This window comes from Phaseolus vulgaris, chromosome 4, assembly GCF_000499845.2.
Source record: "Phaseolus vulgaris cultivar G19833 chromosome 4, P. vulgaris v2.0, whole genome shotgun sequence".
In the NCBI taxonomy this organism is placed as follows: Eukaryota; Viridiplantae; Streptophyta; class Magnoliopsida; order Fabales; family Fabaceae; genus Phaseolus; species Phaseolus vulgaris.
The window spans coordinates 13,232,979-13,255,976 of NC_023756.2; positions in this window are offsets into that span (position 1 = coordinate 13,232,979).

Genomic DNA, 22,998 nt, shown 5'->3' on the forward strand with positions numbered 1-22,998 from the left:
TGATCACTTGAATTCTTTGTTTGGAATTAAATCAACTTCTTCTCAAACAAATTTCTAGTAGCTTTTAGTTCTTCACAATTAAAAGCAAAATAAGTAGAAAGGATTTAAAGACTCCTAGAACACTAAGAACATAAGACTCAAGAAAATGAGGTAAGGAAAAAAAATTGATACAAAAAAATTCAAAAGCAGAATTTAAAGTGCTTAATGAATAAAAAGGGGAATTGTAAATGACAATAATTTAATGGCGAAAAAGAATGGTGTTGAATTGTAAAGCGAAAATTAAATTGCTTGAAGGTAAAAGCAAAATTTAAAATGTGTTGGAATTTAAAGGCGAAATATCAACTCAGAAAGATAAGCATAAATAGAACCATTATCTGATTACCACATGATGTGAGTTGATTTTAGGATTGCACATTTTATTGGTTGCTCTTTGTTTATGATTTTTTATTTAGCAATTATGGTGAGAACCCTAAGAAGATTCCCACTGGACACGAACTTAACCAAGTGGTTAAGTAAGTGTGAAGGTTCATTTCAGAAGGGCAAAGAGAAAAAAACAATTATAAGGTGACAAATGATGCAACGAAAATTAAGACAAGGAATAAGTAAAGAAGAACAAAGCAAAGAACAAATTAAAGATTAGAAGAAGACATGTATGGAATGGAAGGAGGCGTAAATAAATGATAAAAGAGGAAGGGATGAAGAAATTTTATGGGAAGAAAAGAAGTTACGCCACTTGGAGTAGAGGGACTCCAAGATGAGTGACGCAAGAGCTGCCACTTGAGATATTACCCACTTAAGATAAGACTCAACATGAAAGCTCACAAGTTTCACAAAATCACTCCGTAGAGTTTATTTACTATTCAAAATCAAGTTGAAAATATATGAGGCAAGACACCTTATTTATAGGAAGGGGTGCCTTGGCGGGCAAGATGGGTGAAGGTAGAAATGGCAAGGGAGAGTGTACATCAAAGAGGGGCTGCCTAGGGCGTTGACCATGGCCAAAATTGCACCTTTAGGCATAGCTTCTTGAAGGTAGGTTAAAAACCCTAATTCTAGATGTCTTTTCTTGAAAAAAAAGAGTTTGGTAGAAGCCTATTTCGCTAAGTACACTCCCTTTTATGCTATGTGAATCTACTCTAGCCTATTTTGCTATTCAGTCCCCTAAAGTGAGCTCAAATTATTTACAAACATGTTTTTTTTCTTTTAAGAAGACCAGGAGAAAGAATAGTTTATGTTCTAGTATATGCCAAGTTCTTCTTCTAGTGAGGTCCGTTTGATATTTGGGGGGCCTTGACTTGATTACTGAGATGACTGCTTACAGTGTGAATTGTCTCTTGAGTCCTTGATCATCTTCTTGTCTACTTGGATTGTATTAGATAAAAAGCACAAAGAAATCAAGATTCAAAATTAAAAATAATTCTATTAGATGTTCCACATGTGAAGGATATGGACATACTTATAATCAATGTCTTAATGAGACACCAATAAGTGAGCAAGATTTGAAGGGCTGTTACAAAGAATTGAGAAAAAAAAAAAGAAAACAAAGCGTTGAGAGAAAAAAAAAACATAAAAAAATAAGAAAAAGAAAAAGAGCTAAAAGAAAAAAAAAAAAAAAGACTAATAAAGTAAATTGTTCATATGGAGGTTGATATGGATAATAGTAGAATATATACTCTTGTACTATTTTTATGTCTTTTTTATGACAATTAAACTTTCTGGTTAACGTTTTGCATTTCAACTTTTCGATTAAAATTTTTAATTTATTTTAGTGTTTCCAATTTAGAATTTTACCAACTTAATTTTTTATATTAAATTTATTTTAATCATTTTTAAATAATTTATTTATAGTATTTTATATTCCTAAAGAATTACAACATTAATTTTATTAAGAATTTAAATTAATTTTAATGTATTTAATTTTTAAATATATATAATAAAAAAATATTTTTCTAAAAATGAAGTCATTCTTCAATTATATATAATAAAAAAATATTTTTTAAAAACTTACTCAATTAAAAAAATATTTTATAAACTATTTTTCTTTAATTAAATATAAAAAAATTATAAATAATAAATTAAACTTATCTAATTTTTTTTATTTTAATTTTATAAATTATTATATATTAAAAAAATTGAAAACGTATATTTCATATACGATTTCTAAATATACTAATTTTAATATTCTTAATTTTGTACATTATTATATATTAAAAAAATTCAAAATATATATGTAAACGAATTCTAAATTTTTAATTTTATCTGACAGAATAAAAATTGAAAACATATATTTTATATACTATTTCTAGTTGAAATTATATACGAAATATATAAATTTGTTTTTTTCTAATCGTATTTGAGATTCACGAGTTTAGGATACACAATTTTAGGTTGACGATTTATCTACTTTCGAAATTTTCTTTTTACCTATTTTAAAAAATTTGTAAAATGTTACACTGATTGAGAAAAAACCCATTATTTTGTTATAATTACTAGCTTTGGGATACGAGAATTTAAAGGTTGTACAATGAAAAAGACAATAAATACACTGCATTCTTGAACAGATGTTCAGCTTGTTAACCATTAGCATGTTGCATGGTGCTCATTGATTGAGGATGGTGCTGTCATTGACACTTGTGAAACTACGATACACATGTACCTTTAATGCGCAGAATTATGTGATATTGGACTTCAAGTATTGAAGTAGAAGGATATATATATATATATATATATATATATATATATATATATATATATATATATATATATATATATATATATGTGTGTGTGTGTGTGTGTGTGTGATGATTTCGACACTTTGTATAGATTGTTGGTAGATATATATGGTTGTTGGTGTTAAAAGAGTTATAAATACTAGTAATTGCTTTTGTCAGGCTTGGCATGGAAGAAGTAACTCACCTTTCTCGTTTTATATATTTAAATATAGTTTAGTTGTTATTAAATGATCAGTTTTGATTCAAATAATTTTATTCTTTAAAATTTAGAATTAATTTTTAAATGATTTTCTTAAATACAAACAGATTTCATTCTCCTAAGTTTAAAATTATTTTAATTTTTAATTTCATGCATTCTAACAAATATGTACTCTTTTAAAGAAGACATTTAAGAAAAAATATTATCATCATATCCTAAATCATTCTTTAAACTTTTTGAAACAATAACTTCAATTAAAAGTATTAAGATCAATAGCTGTTATCTTAACTTTCACCATCTAGCATTACGAACAAATTTTTACCGTATAATTTTGTTTCTCTGTAACACCAATCACTTTTTTGTGAGGAACATCGTTAGTTTCTTTGTTTTGGACAATCACAAGTTTATAGTGTTGTTGTTTGGACAAAACAGTAGGTGGTTTGACCATGTTATTGATGTTACCAGGATGTCTTTTGAATTTAGAAATATCACACCCTATCATTTGCATGAAGAGAAAAAATGGACGCAACTTCTCAAATTCAATATTTGCAATAAAAGCATAACCAAGTTTTTTTTATTAGGCAAAGCAGATAAATATGAACCAACACTCTAGCAAAGAAACCTCTAGATTTATTCATGGTGCAATCATCATAAAAAGAGAAGTATCAATCCCTCTTTCTATAGAGAAAATTGTGGAGTATCAATCCCTTTCGTTATAGGAAAAATTGTTTTTGGTTGTCTATATTCCATAGGAAGACTGTAAATCCTGACCTAACATTGAGCTTTTGTGAGCTTGATGGAAGATGACACAAAGTCTTTAATCCAAGGTAAGACTCTTAAGATACTTAGATTATCCCAAGACCCCACTACTAAGACTCTTCTCATGTTTTCAAGAGAAGAAAAAACAAATTCACAAAATCCTTTTTCCAGAGGAATAGACTTATAAGATCCTAGAGATTTCCAAGAAAGATCTAACTTTTTGCACACATCCATATGAGTAAGAGATTTGTTACCTTTGGATAGTATTATTCTTCATGAATGTGATTTTTACAATCTTCAAAACCTACAAGATACTTTTTCATCAATTTGTAAAGATATCAAATCAATTTGTTGATGTAAGGACAATACAACTGTGAAATGCATTATTCAAGACTTGCGCAAAAGTTATTTTGTACTTGAGTCGCATATCATGATTTTTCTTGTGAAGAGCAACTTGATCCTTGAGACATTTTCATAAAAATAAAATATGAAAACGAGAAGAATTTTTCTTCATCTCACTAGTGGTGGAGTACTCCTATAGGAGAACAAAATCTTTAAATTCTAGGTTTTCTTTTCTTGAACCTAGGTCAATTTCTTAAATGTTGTTAGAATAAATTGTTAAAATTTTCTATATTTTGAAGTTTAAGATTTTTCTCATCTTTGATAAGGATAATAGATATGAAAATCTTTTCAATAATATTATAATTAATAATAAATTAATTTTTATTTAATTCTTTGTCCTCAACTGTAAAATTAAACGTTATTAGGAATAGTTATAAAATTTCCAAAATTTAGATTTTGATAGTTTTTTTTTTCTGTTGGTGTTACTTTTTTAAAAATTGAATTTGGTTTGATCTCTTTCTTATTTATACTTTTTTTATAAATATTGTATATAGTGACAAATGATAGTTAAAATTTAGTGTATATCCTTTTAGTTGAGATGGTAAAACTTGTTGATATTATCATGACATATTAAAAAATTAATTTTTTAATGATTAGATTATAATAATAAGGGCAATAATAAGAAATAAATTTTTATAATTTATTTATTAAGCTGATATATATATATATATATATATATATATATATATATATATTAAACGCGGAGTGATTTATAATGTGGTGTTTAATTGTTTACCTTCAATCATTCAAAAAATATGGATTAAGATGATTTATTTTCATTTTGTATTTTTTTATCCATTTTTTTATCTCATTAATTAACATATAATATATGACTATTTGTAAATTATTATTTTTTATTTTGTGTTTTCTTTTCTGATGATCTAAAAATTTGTTGTGAGGTGAATTGAAAGAAAAATAATACTTTGATTTTTTTAAAAGAATGCACACTTACTTTACAATCTATTATAATAATATAATAGTACATGTTAATATTTTATGTTACAAAATAATATAATATAATATAATTAAAATATTATTATCTAAAAAAATTCGTGGATGTATTTTATTTGGTAAGTGTGAAAATATGGTCTCCCTTCATAAAGGGAAACAATTATTACTTCAACTCCATTGCAGTACCTTAAATTGATGAGTAAACCTTGTACGGGTACCACCTTATGCAGAACCAATTAAAATGGGACAACACATACCAACATAAAAATAAACTTAGTGAATACCCTTTTTTATTTTATCCTCTTCCGTCCACTGGCCTCACTCCACATTAATAAATGAGAGAGAAGTAATATTTAAAAGAAAATATATTATTTTATAAATTAGTAATGACAGATTCATAACTTAGGTGTATATTTTTATTTTATTTTAAAGTTTTGTTTATATTAATTTTATTGAAAAGATATAATATTTTATTATTAAAAGGATTTGTAAAGTGGAAGTAAGAATAAAAAAGTAGTTAGAAATAAACTTTTTTTCTTTATAAATTTTAATTAGGTTTATTGGTTGGGTTCGAAGCAGCTCATAATTAAGATAGTGTCCACCAAACCTTTCTCCAACTCATTTGGCCATTATGCTGGAGCAGAATGGGATCACCCACTGAGCAGTACAATGTAATTAATTAGATTTCTCTTTTTCCGGAAAGAAGCGAAAATATTATTTGTGTGAAAAACATAAATCACGATGATCCCATTTAGCCAAAGAAGATTTGCAATAAACGGTGGACAACAGAGAGTTACAATCCTGGGAAACAAGTATGGTGCTACAACAACAGGCCTAAGAGTGTCATCACATGGATCATAAATAACCTCACTGCGATCTGACACACAATGCCGACACCATTGAATCATATAGGGTTCAAAGCCTTGGTCATATTCAACCAATATGTATCAGAAATGGCCCTTATGATTTAATCCTGGAAAATGAATTTAATGTAGTGTACATGAATCAGATGCCTTAACACGTGGACTACCTTTTCAGCCCCATCACCAATGAAAATTTTTATATTATAATATATTCTTATCGACTTTGAGAAGAAAGGTTTAATGAGTTTTAGTATGGAAATACTTGGTAATATTTTTTTAATTATGATTTAAATTTTAATTTGGTTTAATAATAATGATTCATGATAAATATATAAATAGTCATAGTTTTTGAAAAAAATATACATCATTATTGTTACAAAGTGGACTTTAAGCCTAACTCAACCCCATAAAACCGGCTCATAGGGTTGAGGTTTGCACCCACTTATATACAATGAAAGGCTCTAATCTCTAGTCGATGTGGGATCTCCAACACACCCCCCTCACGCCGAGACTGCCAACTCGTGCGTGGGACTATATATTTTGGGTGGTCCGATAGCGGCCCGATAGCGGGTGGCACGATAGGCCCAACACAAATACTCGCTAGGATAGGCTTGAAATGGCTCTGATACCATGTTACAAAGTGGACTTTAAGCCTAACTCAACCCCATAAAACCGGCTCATAGGGTTGAGGTTTGCACCCACTTATATACAATGAAAGGCTCTAATCTCTAGTCGATGTGGGATCTCCAACAATTATTGCACATTAATTGCACTGAGCTCCAAATATTGAATATTTACTTGAGTGTCGAAATACCTTTTGCAGGTGTCCTCCCGATCAAGAGCCTATAAAAAAGAGGAGAGTTTGACTGGACTGAAGGAGAGAGACCAGAGGAAAGTGGAGTAAAACAGTGAAGAGAAGAGAAGTGATTTGACTGACCTAAGGTAGCAGATAGAAGTTCTCTTAATCTTATTTCTTACTAGAACAATTGACGCCCACTATGGTACTGAGAGAATGAAGAAGGAAGAGAATAAATGATTTCAACAAGAAACATGACGGGTGAGAAGATGTTCGATGATGAGCAGATGACATTGTTAATGTCTCTACAGAGGGAGATGGCGGAGATGAAGCGAAAGAATGAGGAGGAGATTCAAGTTCTTTGAAAGGAGAAGAAGACATGAAGAAGTAGTTGGTTGAGGGGGCCCCTCCTCGCTTGAGCGAGATTGAACCCAAAAGCACCTCAAAATTTACCCCATTTTCGCTTGAGTAAGATTCCTCCTCACTTGGGAGAAAATGAGTCTCGTCTGAGCGAGATTCCTTCTCGCTTGAGTGAAAACGGATATGAGAACTCACCATATTTTCATTGTATTCTCTCTCATGAGCGAGAATTATTTCGCCAAGCAAGAGGTATCTCACCTGAGTGCTACATAAAACCTGGTTTAAACATGTTCTCACAACAATTTTTACATTTCAATTATATTATAATTCACATCAATTTATTCATACAACCATACTAACATTTATAATCTCAACCAAAACATATTCAATCACTCATTCACAACAAAATAACCTATACAATACCACAAAATAGCCTATACAATACCAAATATACATAATCAACGGTTCAAATTTTTAATTTCAATCAAAATACTACTTTACTTAAAATCATACATCCATGCAAGAAGATTTGAGATTGTTGACCACGCCACTCCCACATCCAGATCCTCTAACCTAAGGTTCTATGGAAAATAAAACTAGTTTTTCTTACTTGAGTTTGAGTAGGTGCTCACTAAGGATTCCAATTCCTACAAGTCCAAATGATACCTTAACCTGCATCACAAAGTCCTGCTGAAAAATCTAATTATATCACTAGAACTCTGAGCTAACAAAGACTAATCCTGAAGGTAGAAACCTCACATGCAACGCCTGTACTAAAGCTTAGCTTAACAATTTCAAAACTAACTCAAAGAAAAATGGCAAAATTAAACTTACTCTATATAAGATTTTGATCGAACAAATTTGTAGAAATCATTGTCATAAGTCCAATGACAGACTTTGATCGTCAAACTGATGAACAAAGAGATTAGAATTTTAAAGAAAAGACTGAATAAATGAATTTTTCTATTTATATATATATATATTTTTTTTTTTCACTTTAATAATAAACTATTTAGGTGTTATTTAAAATATATCACTTCTACTATAAAACTATTTTCTAGATCCTTACCCTCAACCTTTGTAAAGTTAATTATATTTCTATTTGAAATTGAATTTTACTACAACACAAAAAAAAAATTAGTAATTAACAATTTAAAACACGAGAAAAAAATACACCTATTTGTTTCTTGCAAAAAAAGGACCATTCATCAATTTTTTTTAAGATAGTACAGCTAGGAACACACTCTTTTAGAAGCAATCACTAATCACTTTATGATATGTATGAGCTGCAATATAAATTTATTATATTTATTTAATTTAAATAGAGATGGAACTATTATAGATTTTTAATGGAATGCTATATGTCCAAGGAAGTTTGAGTTTAATTTTTATATCATCCATACGCCCTTTTCACGGTTATGCATGAACTTGTGGTTGAATATTTGAAATGTCTTGGGTCATTCTTTTGTCTTCTTAACTACAGTTTTATGTGCTTCTTTTATGCATGAAGTTGTGGTTGAATATTGGAGTATGGAACTTTTATTTCCTTTTGTTATGCGTTAGTTTAATAGTGGTGTTGGTCTATTTTTCACTAAAGCTCAAATTAATGAAATTTAGTAGTGGCAGCAAAGTGCTAGATATAAGTTTTATGCAACATAAGACTATCAGTTCAATTCTTTTGAGCATCGCAGGTAGTAGTGTTATATAGTAATGATTATGCTGCTGTAAAATCAACAACATCATGAAACCAAAACATGTTTTGGACAAGTCTACTTTTTTCACTCTTAGGATTCCTTTGTAATATGTTGTCACAGTAATATCAACTCAATTGATTTTACATAACATCAGAAAAAAAAGGACACCCTCAAATTCATTAAAACAGTTCTGCAAAGAACTTGTACAAGTACTGTTTTACCGACATCAGCGAATTCATGCATAGCTGTGATATGAACAGAGTTATCATACCCGATTTTAAATGCTAAGGTTAGCTCGAGTTCATTCCATGCTAGGAAACACAAATATTAACTTTTTTCTTGTGAAGATACAGAAACAGTTTCTATTTCTGTACTATTTGGTATGATAAGAAAGGAACATTTAATGAAAGTATCACTATTTTTATTCCTTTTTCTACGCATTTTTCTAGTGTAGATTGGTGGCGTTTTCCTACCAGTTGAGGTCCTCCCTTCACCACCCTCATGCAAATCCTCTACCAGGTTCTTAACAACGCCTCTTATTACAGGTCACTTACCCTGTTAACTTTTAGATCCAGCTTTACCCTGTCGCCAAGAGGAATTTTTGGATAGGAAAGTGATCAAAATGTAAAATTTATCGGGAACTATGACTTGTCCTAATAGTTTTAATGAATCTATGATGTAAACAAAAGGCGAATTTCGTTATCACTTCTAAGCACAGTATATTTATTATATAGTTAAAAACAATTTAACTTAGCTATAATGTAAAATGAATTATTCAAGAATAACATTTTTCAAATATTAGGGATGGTAGTACGAGACAACCTGTCTTGTATTTGATCCACTTCGCGTAAAATATGAGGGTTGATTTTATTGACCCACATCACATAAAGGTTAGCTCGCGGGTTTGTGGGTCGACCTGTATAAGATTTTTTTTAAATAATAAAAAATAAATTTGGAATAAATTTAGTTTTTGTTTATTAAGTTAATTTTTTTTCTTATTTAGATGAATTAGGTAAATGGCCTCACAATATTATTCTCACGACACATGCCGAATAAGATATGGGTATAAAAATATAATAATGTTTTGATTTCCAGTGAAATTTTGAATTTCAATCATATTAATAATTTGACTAATAAAATACTTCATTAAATATATAAATTTTTTTAAGATAATAGATGTAGATACATAATTACTATTATAATGAAAAATAATATAAAATAATAATAATAATAATAATAATAATAGTTATTGTTCTTTTGCAACAACCTAGAAACACACTTCTTTCTTCAGAACCCTTTGACTTCTCGATCTTCTCTCTCTGTTTGGGCTTTCGGCTTACTATTCCTTTGATTTGGGCTTGGGCTTGAGTATGATTTGTGGACTCTTACTCACTGGTCTCGGTGTCCACTCACGGGTGAGTGTATGTATCTGCAAGGAGCTCCGGTGATAAAGTTAAAATTGATTTAATTAATTATCAGATAAAATTCACTCTACTTACCTCTTAGGTTGATCACCTATTTATAGTACTCCTTTATTGGACTTAAAACCCATTTGGGCTCTTTATAAATGTACCTAACGTTTATTAAATACACTACCTTTGTTTGGGCCTGTATAATGGGCTTTAGTACAATGTTTTACTATTTAATTGTTTATTCATTTCTTATTTGATTTTTAGTCTTCTTATTAGCCTTTCCACCTTTTGACAAGTTGCTCAGCCTTCAGCTATTTGACCTCGTTAGTACATTAGTCCCCAGGCATAAGGAATTGAAAAGACGATATGCCTTTCATAGAGGAAGAAAGGTCACCTTAAATGCTTATTGGGTTTTGAGAAATGATTTTGAATTTGGTATTTATGAGATTATGTTTATTAAATGCACTTTTGTACGAAAAATTGCATTGTTTCACGGGTGTTACAATTATTGTACCGTTAAGGTGAAGGCTTGTCAATTTCTGAATGTTGGATGCATTCAAATTTGATGATGGTAATGTTATGACGTTTCATTTGAAAGGTGTTTTAGAAATACTATAAATATTTAGTTTTTAGATAGTATACCCCATTGTTTTTACAACTTTTGTACTCTTTGTTTCCGAGAGAAATTACCGACTATTATTCGGAGGTATCATGTCTTCCTTAAGTTCTGTTTCTATTTCTAACGGATTTTAGGGGTTTTCAAGCACGACTGATGTGGCTACTGAGAAAGTGATTGAAACCAATAAAGGTATTCATTTGACTACTTCATCTAATACCATATCTCTTATAAAAAGTAAAGTTAGTACTGGTATGAGTTCGAGTGATGAGGCAATAGATCTCGAGGTTGAAGAAATAACCGAGAGAGCGGAAGAGAATTGAAGTCTTTGTTTCGATTATGACTGGGTTAACCCTAAAGTTCGAGAATACTTCTCTCCATATCGCTATTCTTCAGCCCTTCAGAGTTTTTTTTCATCTAAAATTTCTATTTATTCTTCTGATTCTACTTAAGAGATTATTTATTTTCGGCATGCTTGAGCTGTTGACAATGTTTGTCATGGCCGTGAAGACGAGTCTTGTGAATTTTTCTATTTTTATGAATGTCTCTTTACCTACATTCATGTTCGATTTCCTTTGGATGAATTTCAAATGGGTTTTCTTCGTCTTCTTAATGTTGCCCTCACTCAATTACATCCTAACAGTTGGGCTTCTATGCAAGCTTTTCGTATTCTATGTAAATACCTTTCATTGTCTCATAGTTCGAGAGTTTTTCTTTATTACTATAGTTCTCAGCCTGACAAGCAATCAAGTTGGTTATCTTTGATTAGTCGGTCCAAAGCTTGTCTACTTTCCCCTTTACATCTTCATATAAAAGCTTTAAAGGCAGTTTTTTCAAAATTCTGATTGAAAAACTAGGAAGAAGTATTTTTATAATGGTTATGTATCAAAATTTCCATTCCATTGGACACGTTCCCCTTTAAAATTTAATTCATGGTCTTAACATTCAATGAATGCGGAAGACCGACATGCTCTCTTGGTTTTCGACCACTTATCTCGAAAACATCCAACTCGCGGTCTTCTTCAAATATATCCTTCTTGCAAACCAGAAAAGAATTTTATCGGTATGTAATTTTTCAAATTTTCATTTTTTGAACAAGAGATTTTTAACTTTGCTAAATTCTCTCTCGGATTTTAGGTTTGATGGCCGCCACTAATCCGAAAGGAAGAGCGTACTTCTCAAGGCTTTTCAACAGAACTGGCGGTTTAGCCACACCTCAACATGAAAGAGAGATTCAACCCGAAAGAGAAGTACTTCTCAAATTTCAGGTTTGATGCGAAAGGAAGAGCGTACATTCTTCTCTAAGACGTCATTGTCATGTCGTCGACAATTATTGATGGAGGACCATCCGGAAGGACACATATTAGGCCTTTAACTAGGGCCATGACTAGAAGAATGGAGGAAGAAGAAGGAGTTCAGAAAACTCTACTTTTATGGAAAAATAATTTTTAACTTTTTCTTTCAAATTTCCTAGTCTTATAAATTTGTACAAAGTAGTATAGGCTTTATTTTGGGTTTGTATTGTAAGGATTGAGAAAAATAGTCTTAGAGTAGAAGTGGTAAAATTAAAATGACACCTGAATATTTTATTATTAAATTTAAAAGAGCATATAAATAGAAATTTTTTTATTCAGGTTTCATTTTAATAAGAACCACCATCTCTCTAGAAATTTCTTTTTCCTTTTCTCTCCCTTCTCTCTAAGATTATGACTTCCTCGCTCATCAGTTCAACGATCGAAGTCCACCATCAAACTCCTGACAATGAATACTACAAGACTGCCCGATCAGAATCTCTGATAGAGTAAGTTCATTTTTGCTCTTCTCTTTGAGTCAAATTTTGAACTTGTTAGGTTATTTTTGTCTTTGCTTTGCATGTGACCTTTTTAACTTCAGGGTTAATCTCTGTTAGCTCAGGATCCTAGTGATATAGTTAGAATTTTTATTAGGACTTTGTGGTGCAGGTAAGTTACCTTTAAGTTCTTGGTGGATTTGGAGCTCTTAGCGAATATCTGCAAAATTTCAGTTAAGAGAAGCTAGCCTTAACTTCTAATAGAACACTAGGCTAGAAGATCTAGATGTGGGGGGTGACGTGGTCACCAATCTCAAACTTTCTTCCAGGATTGTTTGTTTTAAATATATTAGAAATTGACTGAAATTTAAATATGAAATTTGATATATGGTTGTTGTTATACAATTTTAATGTTGTTGAGTATTGGATTGTTTGATGTGGATTAAGAGAAAGTTTTAGCTATAGCATGGACTTTGTTATTTCTGGGTGCTCTCCGATGTTATTTAGATCAAACTAAACTCTTTTCGTTCAATCCGAATTTTCTGGGTGCTCTCTGGTGTTATTTAGATCAAACTAAACTATTTTCGTTCAATCCAAATTTTCATGGGTGCTCTCTGTTGTTATATAGATCAAACTAAACTATTTTCATTCAATCCAAATTTCCTGGGTGCTCTCTGGTGTTATTTAGATCAAACTAAACTATCTTCGTTCAATCCAAATTTCCTGGGTGCTCTCTGGTGTTATTTAGATCAAACTAAACTATTTTCGTTCAATCCAAGTTTCCTGGGTGCTCTCTGGTGTTATTTAGATCAAACTAAACTCTTTTCGTTCAATCCAAATTTCCTGGGTGCTCTCTGGTGTTATTTAGATCAAACTAAACCCTTTTCGTTCAATCCAAATTTCCTAGGTGCTCTCTGGTGTTATTTAGATCAAACTAAAATATTTTCGATCAATCCAAAAGTATTGGATGCACTTTGGTGTCATTTAGCTCACACTAAAATATGTTCGATCAATCTAATTATACACACACACACACACACATATATATATATATTACTACTATTATTATTTTAGCATAGTTTATTTTGGATTATTATTGTTAAATAACTTTTTGGGTATATTTGGATTGTTAGAAAGTTTAAATTATGTTATGATTGAATGGTGTATTGATGTGTTAAATGAAGTGTGGAAAGATGAGAAAGTAAGATCAAGACATAGTATTTTCAGGAAAGAAAATATCGTGTTGAGATTGTTATTAAGGTGTATTGATTTGTGAGTGTCCTGTGAATGAGACGATCCTGACTCTACTAATATAATGAAATCACATAGATGAAGTTATTCAGTTGGTGAGAGTCGAAAGAGGTCCATTTGGCTGAGTCTGAGGTTTGAAAGAACTGATCAGAGCAGATCAAATGGATTTATCCTGTCATATGAAGATGATGAGATATTGAGATAATTATGTGCATGACTGTGTGGGTTTCACAACAGTAGTATGACAGGTGCAGGTCTCTGGATGCTAATTTCAATGCACGAGTCTTCTGGAAGTAGAGTTAAGTGTCTATGTGATATGAGTCAGTGGAAGTCTGACATGTGAAAGATGAATATTGAATTTTAATAGACACTTGATGATTGAGAATTTGTATGAGACTTAATGATTTATGTTTATTAATTTCAAATTGAAATTTTATAGAATTTTGTTTTATATGGCTAGCTTACCCTGTTATTTGTTTATGTTGTTTCTTTATCTGTGATGATCGTGTATTTACACGGGATCAAATGATGTTACAGGTGATAGAGCTCCTCAGTGAGAAGCTGGATGATGAAATTATTTTATTTAAAATTTGACTATTTGTTTTAGATTTATGTAGATATTTAAAGTCTTATGAAGAGAAATATGTTTTGAAACATTTTAAGAAAGAGTTGTGAACATATTTGTATTATGTTTATATATTCATTTTAATAATTTATACAGATTATAGTTTTTAGATGTGGGAAAATATAGGTATGTTACATGTATTTCGTCCATTATCTTTAGCCATATTTTAGGTCAACTTTGCCAATTAGAGTAGCGTGTAAATATAAAAAAGAAGTCTAGCTAGAGTTACAATTGGGCCTCCTTAGACCCAATGCAACTCTAAACCATTAGAAAGTTTGTTTAGGGTTAAAGTTTGCACCTTGGCTGCCCATAGTACTATAAATACAAGTGTTAGCCCCCTTGTAAATTAGATTTGAATTGATAAAGAAATGTTGGCCAAGTATCTAGCTCCTCTGTCTTCAAATTCTCACTCTCAAGTTTTCACTTCTATTAGTGTTTTGCTTGAATCTTCTTTGAAATTGCCCTAACCTCTCATAAGCTTCATTATCATTCTCCATACACCAATACTTCACAATTTCTTTCACCCATTTTAGCCACCCAATCCCACCAAATTCCGCACCCCAAAATACAAAACAAAAGACTCGTAGCAATGCAAGCTAGGATTGCATAAACTCCTCTCACTCTCTTCCTGAAGCTATTTTCGGTGCTTCCACACGATTTTCAGAGTTCGTGCATACTAACCTTGATGGGCCATGTCAACACATGTTTCAGGCGACCTTTGTGTCTTCTCTAAGGGATTCAACGGTAGAGCTTGCTACTCGGTCTTTACTGATTGCAAAAAGACTTAAAGAAGAGACTACCAATAACATCTCTACCATTAAGCTTGAAAATGTGAAGAGGGAGTTAGCCGAATCTGGTAAAAGCCTTGAATCTGCTCTTGAGGCTAACTTGACATTGGCCAACCAAATCAAGGAGAGTTGTCAGATGTGCATGCTCATTTGGGTCGACAAGTCCTTCACATCTTTTTTTTTTTAATTTCATTTCTAAAATCATAAAATTTTCTATTTGTCTTCTCTATTTAATTTTCAAAATTTTCTTTAAAAAAGCTAAGTTCTGCTTTCCGCCCATAAGCCTCCTCGAGCTCCTTATTTCTACCTTGGATACTAGATGAATGATGATGATCACTCATTTTTGAATTAAAAGAAAAAAAATTTCACAAATAGTTTGATTCAAATGTGATAAAGATTTTAACAAATAGGCTTTTGAATATTTTTTAGGACGTTTCAAATAAGATCCACGAGTTAAGATTTCTCCAAGTGCACTCCCAGAAAAGAGAGGAGAGTCATTAGGACCTTTTAAGTACCAAAACTTTCCTTGGCTAGAGCTTACCTTAGATAGTCTTAACCAATTTCCTTCAAAAGACTTCAAAACAAATTTTCCTAACTGTGGTGTGTGTGTGCAAGGCTTCCTAATGATCAAATGAAGATAAAATAAAATGGAAGGAAAGATTCTGAGTACCATGGAGACTTAAAAAGAAAATAAAGCAAAAAACTAAAGAAGAAGGAATTAAAGAAAAACAAGAAAAAATGCAAAAAGTAAACTAGTTGTATCTTAAGTGCGAGTGCAAGTGACACTCAGAGCCCATTGACATACTTTCACTTTCTAATGTGTGAATTAAATCTAATGAACCTTTTAATGATGTAATAACAAGATAAGAAACAAAGACAGAAAAAACAAAAGCACACAAAAAGCACAAAATAACTAAATTCAAACGTATATTCATAGTAAACCAAGAAACAAAAAATTCAAATAAAGGACTACTTGAATTTTTTGACATATATGGAAACAAAATGACTTTAGAAAACTAGAAATGGATTACAAAATGAAAATGAAACCAATATAAATTGTTTTTACCAAATGAAAATGAAATAAGACTAAAAAATATTCAAAAGCACACAAGCAAACACAAAAAGAACTCCTAAACACTAATATAAATTGTTCAAAGAAGAACAAGCTATTTGAACCGATTAAACCAAGAAAAAAAAACAAGTAAATGGTGGAAATAAAATTAAAACTGATTCAAGACACTAAAAACATATTGTAGAAAATATGCAAAAAAATGAAGAACAAAAATTTTGAGAACTAATCTTTTGAAGAACAATGAATAAAGAGTAACACAAGAACTCAAGTTATAAAAGAAAAAAAAGGCTAAAATAGCTTATACCACTATTATATTATTCAAACAAAAACAAAAACATGTGTTACACTCTAAGAGACATTTTATCAAACACATATGCATAAGGTGAAAAAATAAAATTATGTGACAAGATTAAACAAAAAAAGAAAAATTACTAATTATAAACCAAGATTAGAAATACAAAACAACACCTAATAGCACACTTGTCTTGAATCAAACAACAATTAAAACCAAGAAACAAAACCAAAAATTGAACGAAATAAAAAACAACACAACTCTTTCATGGGTTTTGGTACGGAATAGGTAAGAACAAAAAGGGAATAAGAAAACATGAAAAAAATTGAAACTAAACTTATTAAAATGTAAACACAACACATTAAATGGTAAAAAAAATTAATAACATGAAAAAGATCTGATTAACATCAATAACAAGTGATGAACAATAAGAACAAAGAAAATAATCATTGAAAAATGAAAATAATCGGTAGAAAACTCAAAATAAATTGTGGAAAACTAACGAACAATAAAGATCACATGACAAAAACACAAGAACATGTTGTGGCATATCAAGGAACCAAAAAAAAATAAAAATTATATTAAGGATTGTCTGAATTGTGTAGTCTTGCTCTAATCCTAATGTGAGTTGATTTTAGGATTGCACATCTTAATTGATTGCTCTTGTTTATGATTTTGATTAGTAATTTAAGTAGAGAACCCTAAGATGATTCCCATTGGACACGAACTTAACCAAGTGGTTAAGTAAGTTTGAAGGTTCACTTCAGAAGGGCAAAGAGAAAAACAAAAGAATAAGGTGATGATGATGCAAGGGGAAGAAATTAAGAACAATGGAAGTAAAGGATGAATGAAGATGACCAAAAGAAAATGACAGAAACAAGAAAATAAACAAGTAGCATAAATGGCGCAAGGAAGGATGGAAAAAGAGATGAGATGAAGGAAGCTTATGGTGAAGAATGGTGAGATGATCACGCCACTTGGAGGGTAGGAAACTCCAAGATAAGTGAAGGAAGAGCCACCTCTTGAAATGCTCACACACTAAAGAAAAGATCCAAAACATTTAGGAGACAAAGCTCATTAATCACTCAAGCATAGTAGAAATGGTAAGGGAGAGGAGCTGCCTAGTGTGTTGACCATGGTCAAAATAGAACCTTTAGGCATAGCTTCTAGAAGGTAGGTTAAAAGCCCTAATTCTAGGTGCCTTATCTTCAAAAAGTGGACTTGGTACAAGCCCATTTCGCTAAGTACACTCCCTTTTATGCTATGTAAACCTACTCTAGCATATTTTGCTATTTGGATCCCAAAAGTGAGGCAAATTATTTACAAACACGTTTTTGTCTTTTAAGAAGACCAGAAGAAAGAACAATTGATGTTCTGGTCTATGCCAAGTTCTTCTTCTAGTAGGGTACGTCTGATATTTGGTGGGGCCTTGACTTGATTGCAGAGATGACTGCTCACAGTGTGAATTGTCTCTTGAGTCCTAGGTCATCTTCTTGGCTACTTAGATTGTATCATGCCCCCCAAGTTGGAGAGAATTCGACCTCGAATTTAGAACTCCTGCAAATAATATAGTTAGTTTGTTCACATATAAAATATTTTAAGGTGGGGTATGTGATACAATCCAAGCCAACAAGGATATGACCAAGGACTCACATGACCATTCACACTATGAGAAGTCATCTCAACTTTCATGTGAAGACCCCGCCAAGGATCTAGCCGACCTCGCCAGAAGAAGAAATGGGCAAAGACCAGAACAAAAAATGTTATTCCTGTTAGTCTTGTTAAGAATTAAACAAGTTGTAACAAATTGGGCTCACTTTAGGGGTCCAAATAGCAAGATAGGCTAGAATAGGTTCATATAGCATAATAGGGGAGGTGTGCTTTTCACTTTAGCTTATTTTTGACCTAGTTTTTAAAAGAACAAGCTTAAGGTGTGGTTTTGACTTAGTCAAACCCTAAAGGCAGCCCCATTTTTAGGTTTCCCATCCTACCTTTGCTTCTTGTTTTCCAAGGCACCATCTCCTATAAATAAGGTTTCGTACTCCTTGTATTTTTAATGTTGAATTTGAATAGAAAAGTTACTCCACATAATTTGTGTGTGGTGTTTGTGAGGCTTGTTTCCTCTTAGCATTAGGTCTCATCTTGAGTGATTTTAGAGCTCTCAAGTGGCGACCATCAACACTTATTTAGAGGAAAACCACACTCCAAGTGGCGTGATCCATTCTCAATCCATCACATAAGCGTTCCCTTCCTTCATCTCTTCCATTTTTCCATTTACTCCATTTATATTTGTGTTCTTATGTTCTTATTTTCTTCCATTGTCAATTCTTTCCATCATGCTTTTATGTTTCCTTCCATGTTCATTTAATTTCCGCACTTCATCATCAATCACCATATACTTGTATTTTTCCTTTTCCCTCTAGAAGTGAACCTTCACACTTACTTTACCACTTGGTTAAGTTCGTGTCCAGTAGGGATCTTCTTTGGGTTCTCACCATATAATTGATAAAAAATCTCAATCCTAAGTAAAGTGTCACATCTAAAAATGGCTAAATCTAAAATCAACTCACATAAGTATGTGAAGTAAACTTATGTTCATGAAGCCTTGTGAATTCATATTGGTAATTTTTAGATACAAACCATTTTTGGAAAGAATGTTTGGGGATGAAATGAATTTTTGAAGATAATCCTCTTAGAAGGTGAGAACCTTTAGGATGTGTTTGAATTTCATTCCAAAAATTCTTTGTCCAAGATGTCAAGTATTTAGATTTATTAGGTAATGAAAAATACAAGGAAGAAGAACACCTTGGAGGAGCAGTTTGTGTTCTGGAACAGGTCAACATGATTGCTTTTGTAGTGTAAGGTAAGATATTCTGACCCAATTTATCTTTTCTTTCTTTATCTTTTTGATTTTTTTTTTTTTTTCATTTTTGTTTGGTCTTCATTACCTCCTTTGGAGAGAGAGATTTCAATATGATCTTATGCCCTTGGAAGGTAAAAGAAATTTTATTAGTAAGGCCATCATGTAAATTTTTTCTATCAAATTGCCATGGCCTTCCTAATAGAATATGGGTGGCTTCCATTGGCACAACATCACACAAGACCTCATCTTTATATTTTCTAATTGAGAAGGCTATGAGGACTTGTTTATTAACAATTATTTCTCCCTCTTCACTAAGCCATTGGAGCTTGTAGGGATTTGCATGAGAGATGGTGGGTAATCCAAGTTTTTTCACCACTCTTGTACTTGCCACATTGGTGCAACTACCCCCATCTACAATTAAGGAACATAATTTTTCATTAATAAGACACCTTGTATGAAAAATATTTTCCGTTTGACTCTCATCAAAAGGTTTTTGAATGTGTCCAAGCATGCGCCTTACTACTAACAAATTACCTTCACAAGGCAACACATATTCATCCTCACTTTGGCTTCTTAAAGAGGTAGGGGAACTAGACCTTGAGGCTTGGGAACTATGGTGACTCACAACAACTCCCCCTTTTACCATCATGGTTCTTTTGGATGGACAATTTGCAGCTGTGTGCCCAAAACCTAGACATTTAAAACATTTTGTGTTTGAGGTTTGGTGGGTGACTTAGGGGTAGAGGTGGAAGGTTTAGAAACTCTATGGTTAGAAGTGGTTTCTTTAGAAAAATTGGAAGGAAAATTTTTTGTAGAAATTTTGTTTTTATCCTTCCATGAAGATTTGTGGAAGCCATCATTATGAGTATTTTTTAAATTGGTTTTCTTCAAAAGTTGTGATTCTACCTTGATGGCTAGGTGAACCAATTTTTCCAAACAAGAGTACTCATATAATTCTATAATATCTTGGATTTCCTCCTTAAACCACTCACAAACCTAGCTATCTTTGACTTCTCACTATCATGCATGTCAATCTTGGTCAAAGTAGTTTCTAAGTCTTTGTAATATTCATCTACACTCCTAGGTCCTTGTTGGAGCTTCAAGAAGAGTTCCATCCTATAACGAAGAGGAAAAAACCGCCCGCACATGCATTACTTAAATCATACCAAGAAACCATGGTTGGTCTATTCTTCAAGCCAGTGTCCATTACAGTTTGATGCCACCACTGCATGGCATAATCTAAAAATTCTAGGGAAGCTAACTTAACCTTTTGGTCCTCTTGGACCTCATACACATTGAAAATTTGTTCTACATTAGCTTCCCATCCTAAATACACATTGGGATCACTTTCCCCATTAAAACTAGGAAATTTAAGAGAAAGGAAAGAAGGCTTTTCTTCAAAGTGATGCACTCTCCACTTTTGGTCTTCTTCTTGGCCCCCATAGTATGTGTAGCTTCTAAAGGCTCTTCTTTGTTCCCATCTCCTTCCTCTATGTAGTCTCTCTTGAGTCACTTCTAATATTTGCAACCTTTCCACCAATTGCCTCATCTCCTTTTCCTTTTGAGCCAAAGTCCTCTTAGTTTCCGCAAGTTCTACCAAAAGAAAAGTCGTTTGAGGAGATTATGACTTTAAAGATTATCCTGAAGACAAATGAGCCATAACTTGCACAAAAAGGAAACAATCAATTAGTGAAAAAGATTAACAATTTTATCCTCTCCTCACTTGTATCACTCGGTTGTGTAGAAAGGAGGGAAAAAATACACTCAAGAAATATTTTCGCTCTAAACACATGAAAGATGACAAAGCTCTTACACTTGCTCACCAAAGATTACCACAACAAAACTTAAGAAAGTTTTAAGGACAAGCAAGAAAGCTAAACCAAATTGGAAATAAGATAATGAAAAAACTTTGAGAAGACAAAAGAAAAGCACTTAAAAAAAAGACTCAAAGAAGCTTACTTAAACTTTAATTATGAAGGTTTGCATGATTTTAGAAATTTTGAAAGCAAGAAGGATTAAATTCCACAAGTATGAACACAATTTGCCATATACTTAGAATCGTCTTTAGTAATTTGCAAAGTGAAAGTTGAAATGTGAATGCTTCTCAAAACCTTTCTTTTTTGTCTTTGTTTTTTTGGATTCAAAAGTTCCATATTCTTTTTTTGCATGCATATGTTTTTTGTTGTCATTCCACTTTTCACTTTTTAGAAAAAAGATGTTGGTTTTGGATTCAAATCATATGAACACTTGCATTCTATGTTTGGAATGAAATCAACCACTACTCAAACAACTTCTAATTTGTTTTTAACACTTCACAATTAAAAAATAAGTAGAAAGGAGACAAGTCTCCTAGAATACTAAGAACATAAGACTCAAGCAAAAGATGTAAGGAAAAAAAATTGACACAAAATAACATTTAAAAGCGGAATTTAAAGGCGGAAATGAAATTGCTTGAAGGTAAAATCAAGAATTTAAATGTGCTAAAGTTTAAAGGCATAAAATCAACTCTTAATAGATAAACACAATTAGAACCATGCTCTGAAACCACATGATGTGAGTTGATTTTAGAATTGCACATTTTAATTGGTTGCTCTTGTTTATGATTTTGAGATTAGAAATTTAAGGTGAGAACCCTAAGAAGATTCGCACTGCACACGAACTTAACCAAGTGGTTAACTAAGTGTGAAGGTTCACTTTAGAAGGGAAAAAAGAAAAACACAAGAATAAGGTGATGATGATGCAAAGGGCAGAAATTAAGAACAATGGAAGTAAAGGATGAATCAAGATGAAGGAAGGATGGAAAAAGAGATGAGATGAAGGAAGCTTTTATGCTATGTGAATCTACTCTAGCCTATTTTGCTATTTTGACCCCAAAATTGCAACCAAATTATTTACAAACATGTTTTATCTTTTAAGAAGACCAGAAGAAAGGACAATTGATGTTCTGGTCTATGCCAAGTTCTTCTTCTAGTGAGGTCCGTCTGATATTTAGTGGGGCCTTGACTTGATTATGAGATGACTGCGCATAGTGTGAATTGTCTCTTGAGCCCTTGATCATCTTCTGGGCTACTTGGATTGTATCAAATCCACCTTATGCAATTTGGTTCTTGAGTTATGAAGGATTTGATCAACGACAGTGGAAGACTTAAGGAGTTATGGTTGAAGCATTGAAAATGAGTTTGGCAAGGAGTGGAAGGGGTGTTTTTCTAGGTGCAAGAAACAAGGAAGAGATTAGGGTAACTTCCTTAAGTTTCTACACTAAAAGAAAGAATCTTAAAAAATAGAGACTTGGAGAGAAATGTGTTTAAAATTCAGAAACACAATTTGTTGAACAAGATGCTTTGATGTCTCCAAATCCAAGAGGAAAGCTTGAAGACCTTGCTACTGGGTGTGTGTATGTTGTATAGTTGTTTGGAACTTGTTAATTCACTCCTTAAGATGATCCAAGTTCATTAGAATCTTTAACCTTTTGAAAAGATGAGTTTTCTAAAATGTTGTTGAAATTTCAACAGGTTGTTTTACTTAGTAGTTTCA